This window comes from Colias croceus, chromosome 29 (genome assembly GCF_905220415.1).
Source record: "Colias croceus chromosome 29, ilColCroc2.1".
Taxonomy (NCBI): domain Eukaryota; kingdom Metazoa; phylum Arthropoda; class Insecta; order Lepidoptera; family Pieridae; genus Colias; species Colias croceus.
The window spans coordinates 2003377-2018225 of record NC_059565.1 but is presented as its reverse complement, the minus strand read 5'-3'; the positions used below and the strand labels follow the sequence as shown (position 1 = coordinate 2018225).

The following is a 14849-nucleotide window of genomic DNA, read 5'->3' as shown; positions in this document are numbered from 1 at the left end:
TGAATCTTTGTTACATTTAGTTTAAGGTCTTTTAAAACCTGTACTCTATAAACCTTTAAATGGGCAATTCTTGTATTATATCTATACTTAATCTATACTAATATTATAAAGCTGAAGTTTGTTTGTTTGAACGCGCTTATCTCAGGAACTACTAGTCCGATTTGAAAAATTATTTCGTTGTTAGATAGCCCATTTATCGAGGAATGCTATAAGCTTATATATCATCACGCTAATACCAACAGGAGCGGAGCATTGCAGGTAAAACCGCGGGGCGTAGCTAGTACAACATATAAGCTCGAAAGTTTTTTTAAACACGCTTATTTCAGAAACTACTCTACCGATTTCAAAAATTCTTTTACCGTTGGATATATACATGACGTGTACCTGATGTTATAATCTGCATCTCAGAAACGGCTCTACCGATTTTCATGAAATTTAGAAACTTTCGTGGACGATAATTCAATCTAGCGAGGAAAACGCTTGCCAAGTCAGTTGGAAATATATAAGAATAAATTAGGCTTAGTCTTCAATCAACAAGTTTTTTAAGAGACAATCTGTCTGGCGTTTTATAAAATATGTTAATATATAAATATTCATGCATGATATAAAATTATTATATTCATGCATGATACGTGCATAAATCGTTTTCAAAGCTTGAATGTGTCACTACAAACACAAACTCAAACATTTATTTATTCAATTAGACTTCTTCTAGAAGAACTTTTGAATCATCAGTACATCTAATATATAAAAATCAATGCCACTTTTCGTTGTAATTCCATAACTCGAGAACGGCTGAACCGATTTCGATAATTCTTTTTTTATTATATTCCTTGAAGTACGAGGATGGTTCTTATGTAGAGAAAACGTTAATATGTACCACGGGCGAAGCCGGGGCGGACCGCTAGTTTTTTTTAAATTTACCACCGATTCGGAGAGCAGTATCTATGGAGAAGAACCACGAAACGGTAGAATTATCTTTTTTTAATGTGTCGATAATTTCATTCACATAGGAAACATTATTTTCTTAGAAATAATGAAAAATAATCTAAATTAAATATCACTCCATCTATAGATAATATAAAAATGAATCCCAAAATGTGTTGGTAAGCGTATAACTTTAGAACAGCTGAACCGATTTCTTTAATTCTTTTTTTATTATATTCCTTGAAGTACGAGGATGGTTCTTATGTAGAGAAAACGTAAATATGTACCACGGGCAAAGCCGGGTCGGACCGCTAGTTTGGTATAAAAAGAAACAGTATTAGAAATGTGTACTAAACCATCGTATACATATATACGTTTCAAATAATTTAACAAACCTATGTATTTATTATTAACTAGCTGTGCTCCGCGGTTTTACCCGCATTGATCCGCTCCTGTTGGCCTTAGCATGATGTGATATATATAGCATATAGCCTTCCTCGATAAATCCATACTTAATATTAAAAATGCGAAAGTAACTCTGTCTGTCTGTCTGTTACTCAATCACGCCTAAACTACTGAACCAATTTTCATGAAATTTGGTATGGATATATTTTGATACCCGAGAAAGGACATAGGCTACTTTTTATACCGGGAAAATGACGCAATCCCGGAAATCCCACGGGAACGGGAACTATGCGGGTTTTACTTTGACTGCGCGGGCGAAGCCGCGGGCGGAAACCTAGTGGTTAAATAATTTTTCAAATCAGACCTTGTTCCTGAAAATAGCGTGTTTAAACGAACAAATGAACAATTCAGCTTTATATTATTAGTATTATATTACTATTTAAAAACTTTACATATAAAATACCAATTTCTGAAAGTTCAAATAATGAAATGAAATATGCGAATATATTATGACTAGATTTACGCCCGCAGCTTCGCCCGCGTTTGCAAAGGAAAACCCGCATAGTTCCCGTTCCCGTGGGATTTCCGGGATAAAACCAATCCTATGTGTTAATCCAAGTTACCCTCTATATGCGTGCTAAATTTCATTGTAATCGGTTCAGTAGTTTTTACTTGAAAGAGTAACAAACATCCATACATCCATACAAACTTTCGCATTTATAATATTAGTAGGATATATATCTCGTAACATTTTAGCATCAAACTTGTAAGATATTTTGAAAACGACATCGAATCACGAAGCGACCTGAGGTCAAATTGTTTCAAAATAAACCAATTTCAGTGGGTCACGACTATGTTTTGGATAATAAATTATATTTTGTGTAACACTTGTAATATAGATTAATTATTCGTTATATATTATAACTAGCTGTGCCGTGCGGTTTTACCCGCATTGCTCCGCTCCTGTTGGTCTTAGCGTGATAATATATAGCCTGTAGCCTTCCTCGATAAATGGGCTATCTAACACCGAAATAATTTTTCAAATCAGACCAGTTGTTCCTGAGATTGGCGCGTTCAAACAAACAAACTCTTCAGCTTTATAATATTAGTATAGATATCGAAAGCAATATCATTGAAAAACGTCTTATCTTCAGAATGGAACAAAATTTGTAGAAAAACATCGACAGAGTAAAAAGCGTGGTTATTTTTACGAATGTATGTATGAATTTTTTAGCACATACTTTACACCATAAACTGCTACATTTGTATATAAGAAAAATCTCGACTATGTAAGATAGATTTATCGAAATTATTTAACTTTATATTACAATTTTTAATAGCTTTAAAATTAAAACCCACAAATGAAAACTATGAATATGCACTAATAAGGCACTAATCTACGTAGCGATATATAACAATAATTATTACAGAAAATCGAGTTTAAAATCCTAAGTAACTCTGTCCGTCTGTCTCTACTTCACGCCTCAATTACTGAACCGATTTGGATAGCATTTGTTACAGATGTAACTAGATACCTGATAAAGAACATAGGATATGCTTTATCCCGAAAATGCCACGGGAACGGGAACTATGCGGGATTTTCTTTGACGGAGGAATTTCAATTACGTAACAAGGATTACACAGTTATGCAATTGTCAAAAGCCTTCAGTTGTTTGTTGTTTCACTTACAGCCGGATATATTCCGGTTTCTTTATAAAACATATGTAAATATATTGTTCAATAATACTTGTAAAGATGTACAGTTGTTACATGATAATAATTTTGTAAAGAGAGCCTATTTTTAAGTGTCAGTATTTTTATTATAGTGTTTGTTAAAGGTAGGGTATTGTGTTAAATTATAAACTAGTAAATGATGTATTTTCTTTATTAAATACTAAAAAAAATACCTGTCTGTAAGTTTAAGTATAACTACAGAACTGTCATTCATTTTTCCATTTGAATTCATATTTTTGTATTATACTCTAAACATACATACATACATACATACTAAAAACATCCGCCACTTCAAAAAATTGTGTAAAACCGGCTACTCACCTACCTGTAGCAGGGGCAAAATTGGAATTGCACCTTTAATAATTGGTGTATAGGCAAGCAGGGGCAGTTTAGAGAACAAATGAAATTGCTCCGAACGCCGTGCAACCGAGATTGTTCCAATATTGCCTCTGTGGTAGTTACGTGAGTAGAAATAAAATATAAATATTTCAGGACAATTTTCACACACGGGACAATCTGATCCTATACTAAGCTTTCGCTTGTGTTATGGTAACCAGATGGCTGATACACATACATATTATATAATTTTAAATAAATACTTATATAGATAATCTACACCCAGACACAGAGCAAACATCTATGTTCATCACACAAACATTTGCACCGGGTGGGAATCGAACCCACGACCTCTGGCTTGGAAGGCAGGGTCACTACCAACCAAGCCAACCGGTCAGTCAATATATGCCTTTAAAACCCACAAATCAACATGTTATTTATACGCAAAATATTTATAAACTCATCTTCTTTGTTACACATCCTGACATTAACTTAAACGATTACTAATCGATTTAAACATCAAAATGAATAATCGAATTGCGTAAAATGAATTCATTTATCGATATACATATTAACATTTTATTTGAAATGTGTATCAAGGTGAGCAAGATGTAATCTTTAATAATATTTATAATATGCAATACACTCTCCTATTATTATTTTTTAATTGGCCATAAATATATTAAAATGAAGAACACGTTTTGATTGGATTTAGACATTAGTTGTACTTGCAATATTAATTGAAGGTTGATAACAGCTTAATGCATGTGTTATTGCGTAATATTATACTGTATATAAAACATGATTAGAATGTTTGTCTGTTAACTAATATCTCAAATTATGCTGCGCCCCGCGTTTTCACCCGCGTGGCTCCGCTCCTGTTGGTCTTAGCGTGATGATACTACCTCGATAAAATGTGTTACCTACGTATATATGTGTGCTAAATTTCATTATATAATCGGTTCAGTAGTTTATGCATGAAAACCATACATATTACATACATACATAAATACAAACCTTTCCTCTTTATAGTAGTAGTATAGATAAGTATAGTTTGATTTTACATAACACTGAATAGGAATTAGGAACGAACCAACATCAAATAAGAAACAAACCAACATCAAAACTATTTTGAATGTGAGTTATGATACTTTTATAGCAGCTTAAATGTAATGAAATAGATATTTAGTTTCAAATATCAAATTATTTATTAATTTCATTATGAAAACATTGATCCATCGTTAAGTATTTTTTAATCCGTAATTATTTCAAAATATAGTATTTCGTTATATCCAAGGTTCTATGTTAAAAAGCGTTGCCATAAATATTAATTAAGAATACATTTGATACATCAATCAAAACATAATCAGTACCTATTAGTAAAAATTTGAGCGATATTATAACATAATAAAATGACGTGTGGCACTCGGGAACTGCCGCGGTAAAGCTATTGCATGCTATGCCTTCAAGCCACACCTCCGAGCCCGTCGGAGTGGGCAGCGTGAGGTTTTTTCGTTACGGAATTTCTCGATTCGGTCCCCGCGCTCAAGGCCCGCGATAGAAGCTATGCAATCGCTTAAAATAATCGATTAATACTTTAATTAAAATAAAGAGAGATAGTCTATCTCTCTTGCTTCAGAATTTCTCCAAACTATAAATGATGTACCTATCGTTAGTCTCATTTGTTTAAAAAAAAATAAAAATATCTTTATTGAGTACAAAAATTAATACAGTACAGTTACAGTGTGGCTCTGTCTTCCTAGCTAGGAAAATCCTGTGTTAAGGAACATTCCCAGAGAACATGTTCAGTACAAAACAAAGATTACATTAAAAAAAAACAGAGAAAGTAAAAAAAAAACATAATAAATACAGCTGCGCGTTTACAATTATGTTTAAATTCTTTATTAATCAACATTTCCTACAAATTAGACGTTTCTCTTTCATATTTATTTCCCAGAAAACTTGCCAAGAGATCCAGCTGAATTTTTCATACGAATTACCATACATTAAAAAGTTTTTCGAATTAGGTATGTCCCTGATTTGATAGATTTTAACTTAACCCATAGATTTTAACTGGCAGGGGCCGTATTATGACCATTCCCAGTCAGTTTACGCCGTGAATTGAACTGACTGGCAAATACATATTATACTATAATTAACCATGGCTAGGCTAGTTATTGCGTTATATGAATTTGCCAGTTAGTTCAGTTCACGGCGTAATCTGTCTGGAAATAAGAGGTCATAATGCGGCCCCTGGTTAGCTATACATAACATAGTGAAAAGAGCCGATACCTAGTATTTTTATCCGCAAAAGATTTGGACAAAGCCTGAGTCCGACATAACATAATAAAGATGTAATTATTTGCATATATTATTATCAATACAGTGTCAAAGATTAGTCATAAATTTTCTTGACTATCTTATAAAGGAGATAAACATTATTAAAACTAGTGACACACCTAGACTTTTGAAAAATCCTGTTTTGCTCATAGCCATATTATTTTATAAACATGTTAGTAATAAAAGATATATAGAAAAAAAACCTTAATATATGACGATGTTACTTTTTTAAGTATGTTTCCAATGAAAAATTATGCTAATGTATATACTATATTCGTTGATAGCAAATTTTGCAAATTTCAATTAAATCGGTTTATTGATTTATGGGTAATAAACTTTTTCTTTGTAAAATTATTAAATTAATATTATAAATGCGAAAGTTTGTGAGGATGGATGTATGTGTATGTAGCTGTTATTTTCGTCACAGAATTTCTGGATTCGGTCTGCACACTCAAGGCCTGCGACATGCAATAGCTTAAAAAAATAACTAAGTACAAATAGTGCGACACGAGAATTTTATATATAAGAATAACAAATTTAATTGATACATTAATTTATATCTATTTCTAAACAAATATGTTTTGTAAACAATGTTTTATGTGTCGTTAAATTTCTAGAACCGATACTATTAAGGAAATTAGATTTTCTTGCATATTATTTTAATTATGTTTATTGTAAACTAGTTTTCACCCGCGGCTATGCCCACTTGTTTTAAACTATACACCTACAAACAAATTATGTACCTTCCTCAACCTTCATAAGGAACTATATTCTATCTATTAAAAATTCCGTTGCGTAGTTTTAAACATACATACAGACAACTGGAAGCGACTTGGTTTTATACTATGTACCTAGTGATGATGGTCATCAATTGTCAAGGGAAATAAAAAATACACTCACTCATTAAAAACACTTAGTATTAATATTGATAATTAGGTGATAAAAATGAAATAACATATAAATAAAAACGAATCCCTATTTCCCTTGGTCACGGCATCACGTGCAAACAGCTGGACTGATTTTGATAATTCTTAAATCTTATTATATTGTGTTCTTTATTATCAGAAGACGGATCTTATGAAAGAAATTTGAGCCAAAAATGAATTAAGTAAACTTAGCGCCTATGCTTGACGCATTTTTTGTAAAAATGATAAAGAAGATAAATACACATTCTTTAAACAATTTAAGGCTGTATTGAATAATTCGGTTACGAAACTGTGACGTCACGACCAGCCGGATGTACAGTATGCAAATTAAGTTGAGAATTCATTGGAAAAACCTCTTTGGTAGCTTGTATTTGGCTTCAACTTGGATTATGCAAAACGTTGTCCTGCGAATATTGTATAAATCATAATTTTGTAATCTTATTTTTTTATAATAATATAATATAATATATAATCTATACTAATATTATAAAGCTGAAGAGTTTGTTTGTTTGTTTGTTTGTTTGTTTGTTTGAACGCACTAATCTCAGGAACTACTGGTCCGATTTGATTATTTCTTTCGGTGTTTGATAGCCCATTTATCGAGGACTAGCTTACCGCCCGCGGCTTCTCCCGCTTTGTCTAAAACATAATAAATTATATACTAAAACCTTCCTCTTGAATCACTCTATCTATTAAAAAAATCCGCATCAAAATCCGTTGCGAAGTTTTAAAGATTTAAACATACAAAGGTACATAGGGACAGAGAAAGTGACTTTGTTTTATACTATGTAGTGATGAAGGCTTTATCTTCACGCTATGCTAAGACCAACATAAGCGCAGCCACGCAGGTGAAACCGCAGAGCGCAGCTAGTTTTTTTATAAATTCACAAGATGTTATTTATTGATGGGGTTTTTGACATTTTTTGTGATTTTTTTTTTCATACTCAAACATTAATTTATTCAATTAGATTTCTACTAGCACTTTTGAATCGTCATTGCATATTTTAACATTTACCACCGATTCGGAAAGCAGTATCTATGGAGAAGAACCGGCAAGAAACTCCATAGTTCAAAATTGTAAATAAATTAATCGTTCTATACAATATTTTTTGTATATATATGTTTAATTAATCACATATTTGTATAGTGACCATCGAAAAACGTTCAAACAATGAAGGTATGACATCATATCAAATATTATGTGAATAAGACATAAACGCGCTTGGAGTACGATTCCCAAAAAAATTGTATTGGTATTGTAATTTTTTTTATGTTATTATTTGTAGGAAATAGTATTACAATGATTTAGTTAACAGTTTCACGGTAGAAAAACAATAGTAGTAGTAATTTGCAACCGTAAAGACTAGTAAACATTACCATACCAGTATAAATATTTTTTATTTTTTATTTTTATTTTTAATATTATTTTTTTTATTTTTTTTATTATTATAATTATAATAAGTCATAAAAACTATATAAAAATATTCGTCTGTTTGATTTTCCTTTAAAGCTTAATAAAAAAATGCTTATGTACTGATATTATAATAAAATTGCTAACCTAAGTACTTTTCTAGAAAAAATACTTCTTTGGCAAGATTCAAAGATACCATATAATCGTCGCCTTACACCATGACGCGACCTTGAAATTTTACTCTCAACGCGCCTAAAGAAGTTCAAAAACGGTTACAATATCGATTGAAAATCTTTAAGACTAAATCTATGTCTACACTAATGAAATTTCAGTGGAAAAAGTATTTGAATGTTGCGGAGTCGAAATACCAAATATGAAAATGATTATTATTTGTATCTATAGGACACCAGATTCTAATAGTACCAACTTTCTAAACATTTTTGAAATTCTTTTGCATAAAATGACTTTTAAATCAAATAAAAAAATCATAATTGCTGGCGACATGAACATTGATATTTTAAAAAATACACCCATTTCCAATAGTTTTAAAGAAATCTTAATGGCCTACAACCTTTATTTGCACATTAACCAACCCACGCGGCGAAACTCCTGCTTGGATGTTATCATAAGTAACATTAGAGAGTCAATTGGCAAAGTTCATTTTCTTGATCTGTCAGACCATGAAACTGGCAAAACGTTACAATTTCCCATTGCCACAGTGAAGAAAAAAAATCACATCTTTATAAAAAAAACGTTGTTACAGTAAAGAAAATACGAAGAAATTTGTTAATGCTCTAAACAGCTTATCCTGGACCGAGGTTCTACAACAAACCTCAAGTAATGAAGCTTTCAATGAATTTCATGACATCATTCAATTATTTTTTGATCTATGCTTTCCCATAAACAAAATCAAATTAAAGAACAGTGTAGCATCACCCAAATGGATTTCAAAAGGTATAAGAATCTCAAGTCGAAATAAACGTAAGCTTCGTCATATATACTACAAAAATAAATCTGAAAATAACAGAAATAATTATAAAAAATACGAAAGAGTTTTAAGAAAGTGTATTGTATCTTCTCAAAAATGTATTAACCGTAATTATATAAATAAATCAAAAAATAAATCAAAAGCGACATGGAATATAATATCAAATAAAATTAATAATAGTAACATGTCTGAAAATATCGAATATATATCACAAAACGATATTGTAATAGATGAACCAGCTAAAATTGCAGAAGCTTTCAATACGTTTTTCAATAGACATAACTCCGCTAATGGTTCTGGTTCTGCTAAGTATAGTATTGTGTCTAAAGAATCCTCTATTTTCTTATCTCCGTGCATAGAATCCGATGTTTATAAAGCTGTACAATCCTTGAATAATACTGCAGCAGTAGGATATGACAATATACCAACATGTACTATTAAAATGTGTATTAAAGTAATATGTCCTGTATTAGTCCATCTGCTTAATTTATCTCTTACACAAGGTATATTCCCTGATAGACTCAAATATTCAGTCATTAGACCTATACATAAAAAAGGCAAACGTCAGGAATTAGTCAATTATAGACCAATTACCCTTATACCAATAATAGCAAAGATTTATGAAAAAATTATGTATAGCAGGTTAAATCGATTTATAAGTAAATTTAATATCATTAAACAAGAACAGAATGGATTTCAACAAGGTAAATCGACCACACTCGCAACTCACACATTGACAAAAAATATTATTGACAACATTGATAGGCGTAATGAGGTATCTGTAGTCTTCTTTGATATGAGCTGTGCATTTGACTGTGTTGACCATGAATTTCTACTCAGCAAATGTTTTCTGTACGGAATAAGAGGTCCAGCGCACAAGTGGCTGACCTCATACTTGACTAACCGTATGCAATGTGTAGAGATATCGTATATAGACAACAATTCGTTAAAAAAGTCGGTAAGATCACAATACGTACATAATAAATACGGAGTGCCACAAGGCAGTATCCTCGGGCCTCTCCTGTTCTTATTGTACATAAATGATCTTCCTAACGTTACAGAACATAAATGTACTCTTTTCGCGGATGATGTATCCATCACCATACCTCGTAACAAATTGACCACCTACAAAGAAGACATTTATTTGACTATTAAAAATGTAACAGAATGGCTAAAATATAATAATTTAACTCCTAACATTACAAAGACAAAACTAATGCAATTCTGTAATTATCATAACATTAGACATAACCTTGATATAATTTATAATGGACAACGTATTGACGAAGTTACTGAAACGGTATTTTTAGGTATCACATTAGACAACCACTTAAATTGGAAAGCTCACACGGATTCTGTTTGTACCCGTGTAAATAAGTTTGTATTTGCCCTCAGAAGAATTAAACAGATTATTGATGAGAGAGCGGCAATCATTGCATATCATGGTTATGTTTCATCGTTGCTTCGGTATGGTCTTATTTTATGGGGCAACTCTACTAACGTAAAAAAAGTTTTTATAGCTCAGAAAAGGTGTGTCAGAGCAATATGTGGAGTAGGGCCCTTAGAAAGTTGTCGAGACTTATTTAAGCGACTCGGACTTTTAACACTTACTTCCTTATACATCTTGGAGGTTGGAATATTTGTGAAACAGCATCCCTATATGTACATTAAAAGTTGTCAAAATAGTCAGTACCCAACCAGGGATCCTCACAGATTGCAACTTCCAATTTGTCGCACTGCTTTATGTAGCAAAAACAGTCATGTTATGAGTGCGAAGATATATAATAAAATCCCAATGGCATTTAAGGAATTGCCCATGCAATTGTTTAAACTTAAATTAAAAAAGTGGCTGCAATCTCATTGCTTTTATAATATAAATGAGTTCTTTGCTTGTAAACACTAAAGATAGAAAAGGTAGATAATAATAATAACTGTAATGTAAAATGTTAAAATTAATCTAAATATATATTGTAATTTAGTTAAATACACATAAATATTTGTATGCCAGTCTGCTGGCGAATTGTGCGGACTTTAATGTAATATACCTATTGTAAAACCTTGTAGACCACAATTCCTGCAAATAAATTATTTCATTTCATTTCATTTCATTTCATTTCATTTCATTTCATTTCATTTCATTTCATTTCATTTCATTTCATTTCATTTCACTATGTAATATTATAAAGCTGAAGGGTTTGTTTGTTTGAACGCGCTTATCGCAAGAACTAGTCCGATTTAAAAAAAATATTTCAGTGTTAGATAGCCCATTTATCGAGGAAGGCTTTAGGCTATATTATATCATCACGCTAAGACCAACAGGAGCGGAGCCACGCGGGTGAAACCGCGGGGCACAGCTAATATATAATAAGAAGGTTAAATCATATACATTTTAGTTTAAAAATAACCTATATCCTAACCTTGATTTGTAACTCAAACTAACCACAAAGGATTCGAATATATTTTTATGAAGCGGTTTGTATTGCGGTTTTCATAAATAATTATTTTGTCAATGATATAAAATATTTATAAAATTATATTATGTACTCTATAGTATAATGTTAAGCACTCGAGCATATAACCTAAAGTACCTCAATTCGACTTATAAAGGCTAATCATGAATATATAAATATGAATAAATAAATATTTCAGGACAATTTTCACACACGGCACGATCTGATCCCAGCTTTCGCTTGTGTTATGGAAACCAGATGGCTGATGCATAGATAATTTTAAATAAATACTTATATAGATAATTAACACCCAGACACAGAACAAACATCTATGTTCATCACACAAATATTTTCCCCGGGTGGGAATCGAACCCACGACCAGTGACTTGGAAGGCAGGGTCACTACCAACCAAGCCAGGCCAGTCAGTATATATTTTTCTATCACAAAAGGAAGGCTATTTTTCGCAGTTTTATTAAACATCCATACGTAATATTATTAATTAAAATATGTATGTTTGTATACGTTAAGTTGTTAAATACTAAAATAGTGATCCATTTTAATTATAAGGGTAGATATAAGAAAATTTGTAGAATAGGAAATATAACTGAATGCTATGTGTCATAGCTGAAACTGCTAAGCCTAAATGCATAATTTTTGCATAATGATAGCAATCTATAAGATGACGCAAGTTGAGGATGAATATTTCTGACAATGTAAAAAGGTAACTACCTAGTTAATAACTAAATTATTATGTAACTCGGTAATAACTAAATTATTACTTCGATAAACAAATAAATTTCCTTATAAGGAAAATGTAAATAAATCGTCTTCTATTTTACTGTATTAGGAAAACTATATCTTAATTTCTCTCTGTACAACCGGTTGTCTGGAAGAAATCGCTATTTAGCGATAAGGCCGCCGTTTGTTACAATGTATGTAGGTAAGTCTCAATTTGTAATTTATTCAGAGCAATAAAACATAAATAAATAAAATATATCTATCTATTATCACTACATAGTACAAAACAAACGCCTGCCTATCATGTATAAAAAAAAAAAAAAAAAAAAACAAAGAAGCTTTCTGTCCGTCCCTATGTATGCTTAAATCTTTAAAACTACGCAACGGATTTTGATGTGGTTTTTTTAATTGAGACTGGTTCCCGATTAAGGTTTTAGTATATAATTTTTTAAGTTTTAAACAAAGCGAGCGAAGCCGCGAAGCGAAAGCTAGTTGATCTATTAATTGTGTATGTGCCTCTTGTAGAGTAGGGGCAGATGCATTATACATCTCTTTAGGTGACCAATTTTTTGTTCACTTTTCTTTACATACAAAATCGTTATGTTCATAGTCTTCTGTGACAACCCAAAATTTTTCTTATGTTTATCTACACCGGAAAACAAACATAGGACTTCTTGATTATACTATGAATTAATAATATTATTATGAACTAGCTCCTATGAATAATATTATGAACTAGCTTCCCGCCGGCTTCGCTCGCTTTGTCTAAAACCTAATAAATTATATACTAAAACCTTCCTCTTGAATAACTCTATTTAAAAAATACGCATCAAAATCCAAATTTAAGCATACATAGGGACAGAGAAAGCGGCTTTGATTTATGCTATGTAGTGATATAAAATAAACTACTTATTAAGTATTTTGTCAACATCTAAATGGATTTCTCATTATTGGTAAAATACTGTACAGTGTACTGTAAAATACGGTACAAAAATTATTACAGAACTTTTTTACCTTTCTATTAAAAATATCTTCATTTGTATTCATTTCCAACTTTTATGTGATAAAAAGTATGAAAAATATCTATTTTTCTATTATTCACAAATTTTCAACTATACGAACAACACCATTTATACTTAAAGAAACATATTCTGAGTTACAACATAAAAATTCTGAATTTAAAATATATTTTTTTTTAAACATAAACATTCTTAATTTAAAAATACATTTAATTCAAAGTAAATGCATAGAATGAATTGTATGCTATAAATTTATACAATCTAATAATCATACGAGTATAATAAAAGTTTAATTAACTACCTGTCATAAAATTAATACAATAACAAAAACCGCTGAGCCGATTGCAAAAGTTCTGCCTAATTAGTAGGTTACGGTAACGTAGGTCATAAGGTTATAAGCTTACGATAAACATCGGCAACGAATCTGTGATAATATCTTTAATCTTTTTATTTCAAAACCTTATATTATCATATTATTATTAAAAAAAATTCTATACTTATCATTAAAATAATAAATGTGTACTAAAATATTTTACTTAAAAAAACTATCTATATTAATTTATCTATCGCGTAATTAAAAAAACATAGACTACCTCAATCCTTACTTATTATTATTTTTTTAATTTAAACAGCATTAAACATTATACTTAAAAAAAACAATTTTTATAACTATATTTTATCTGTCACGTATTTAAAAAACACCATAGACAATCTCACCATTTATTATATTTTTTTTAACAACATAAAAAAATATTTACTCCGTTAAACTTAAATATTTTACTTAAAAAGACTAACTACATTTTTAAACTATATTTTATCTATCACATCTATTTAAAAAACACAGGCCGCAATCCAAAACCTGGCCGCAAAAAAAAGTAACAGAAAAAGAAAAAAAAATTCAAAAATGGAACTCACAATATGCGACGTCACGTTCCGCAACCACACAACACAACACACTACAACGTCCACCGTGAACAATCTGTATTTAATACTTTTGTGACGTCACACGAAATCCTTTGAGTCAAACGAGATAACAGCCTGAGGTAAGCTTACGCCTTTCTTATATATACGATGGTTTATGAAACATCGTTTGACCTTTGCAGCGGTGTCGACGCTTTAAAATCGACGCCGTTTATACGCGGTTAAAAGTATGCGCTGAAATTAAAACTTTTTAAGCTTGTTTTGGTGAAAAATGTACAGAGTATGTAAGGGAGATGATATAGGAATGTTTGCATTCGATTTTAAAGGAATTTTCCGAGTTCTTTTATCTATATAGATGTATTTAAAACGAGAATTGCATTCTTGGGGAGTCGTGCTGCATTTTGATTATATTATATTATATATGTATATTCTTTGTATTTTATAAAAATGGTGTAGTAATATTGACTTACTCTTATACCTAGGTTATGAATGACAAATTTTCAAGTCAATTTAATAAAATACAAATATATATTTTGTGATGAGAATTTTATAGAAAATTTGTACCAAATAATGTTTGTAAAAAACAAAACATTCAGATATTTTTATTTTACTATTCCTACGTTTTTATAATTAAAAACAGGTTTTTTTTATAA

General features: G+C 30.8%; 1 protein-coding gene across 2 annotated transcripts in view; it reads right to left on the bottom strand.

Moving 5' to 3' along the window:
* LOC123704246 overlaps positions 1–14306 on the bottom strand; it is a 64059-nt gene extending 49753 nt beyond the window's left edge. For both annotated transcript variants that reach the window (XM_045652548.1, XM_045652549.1), the window contains exon 1: positions 14194–14306. The gene's annotated coding sequence lies outside the window, so the exon portion shown is untranslated. The remainder of the gene's footprint in view (positions 1–14193) is intronic.
* Positions 14307–14849: the final 543 nt, after the last annotated feature.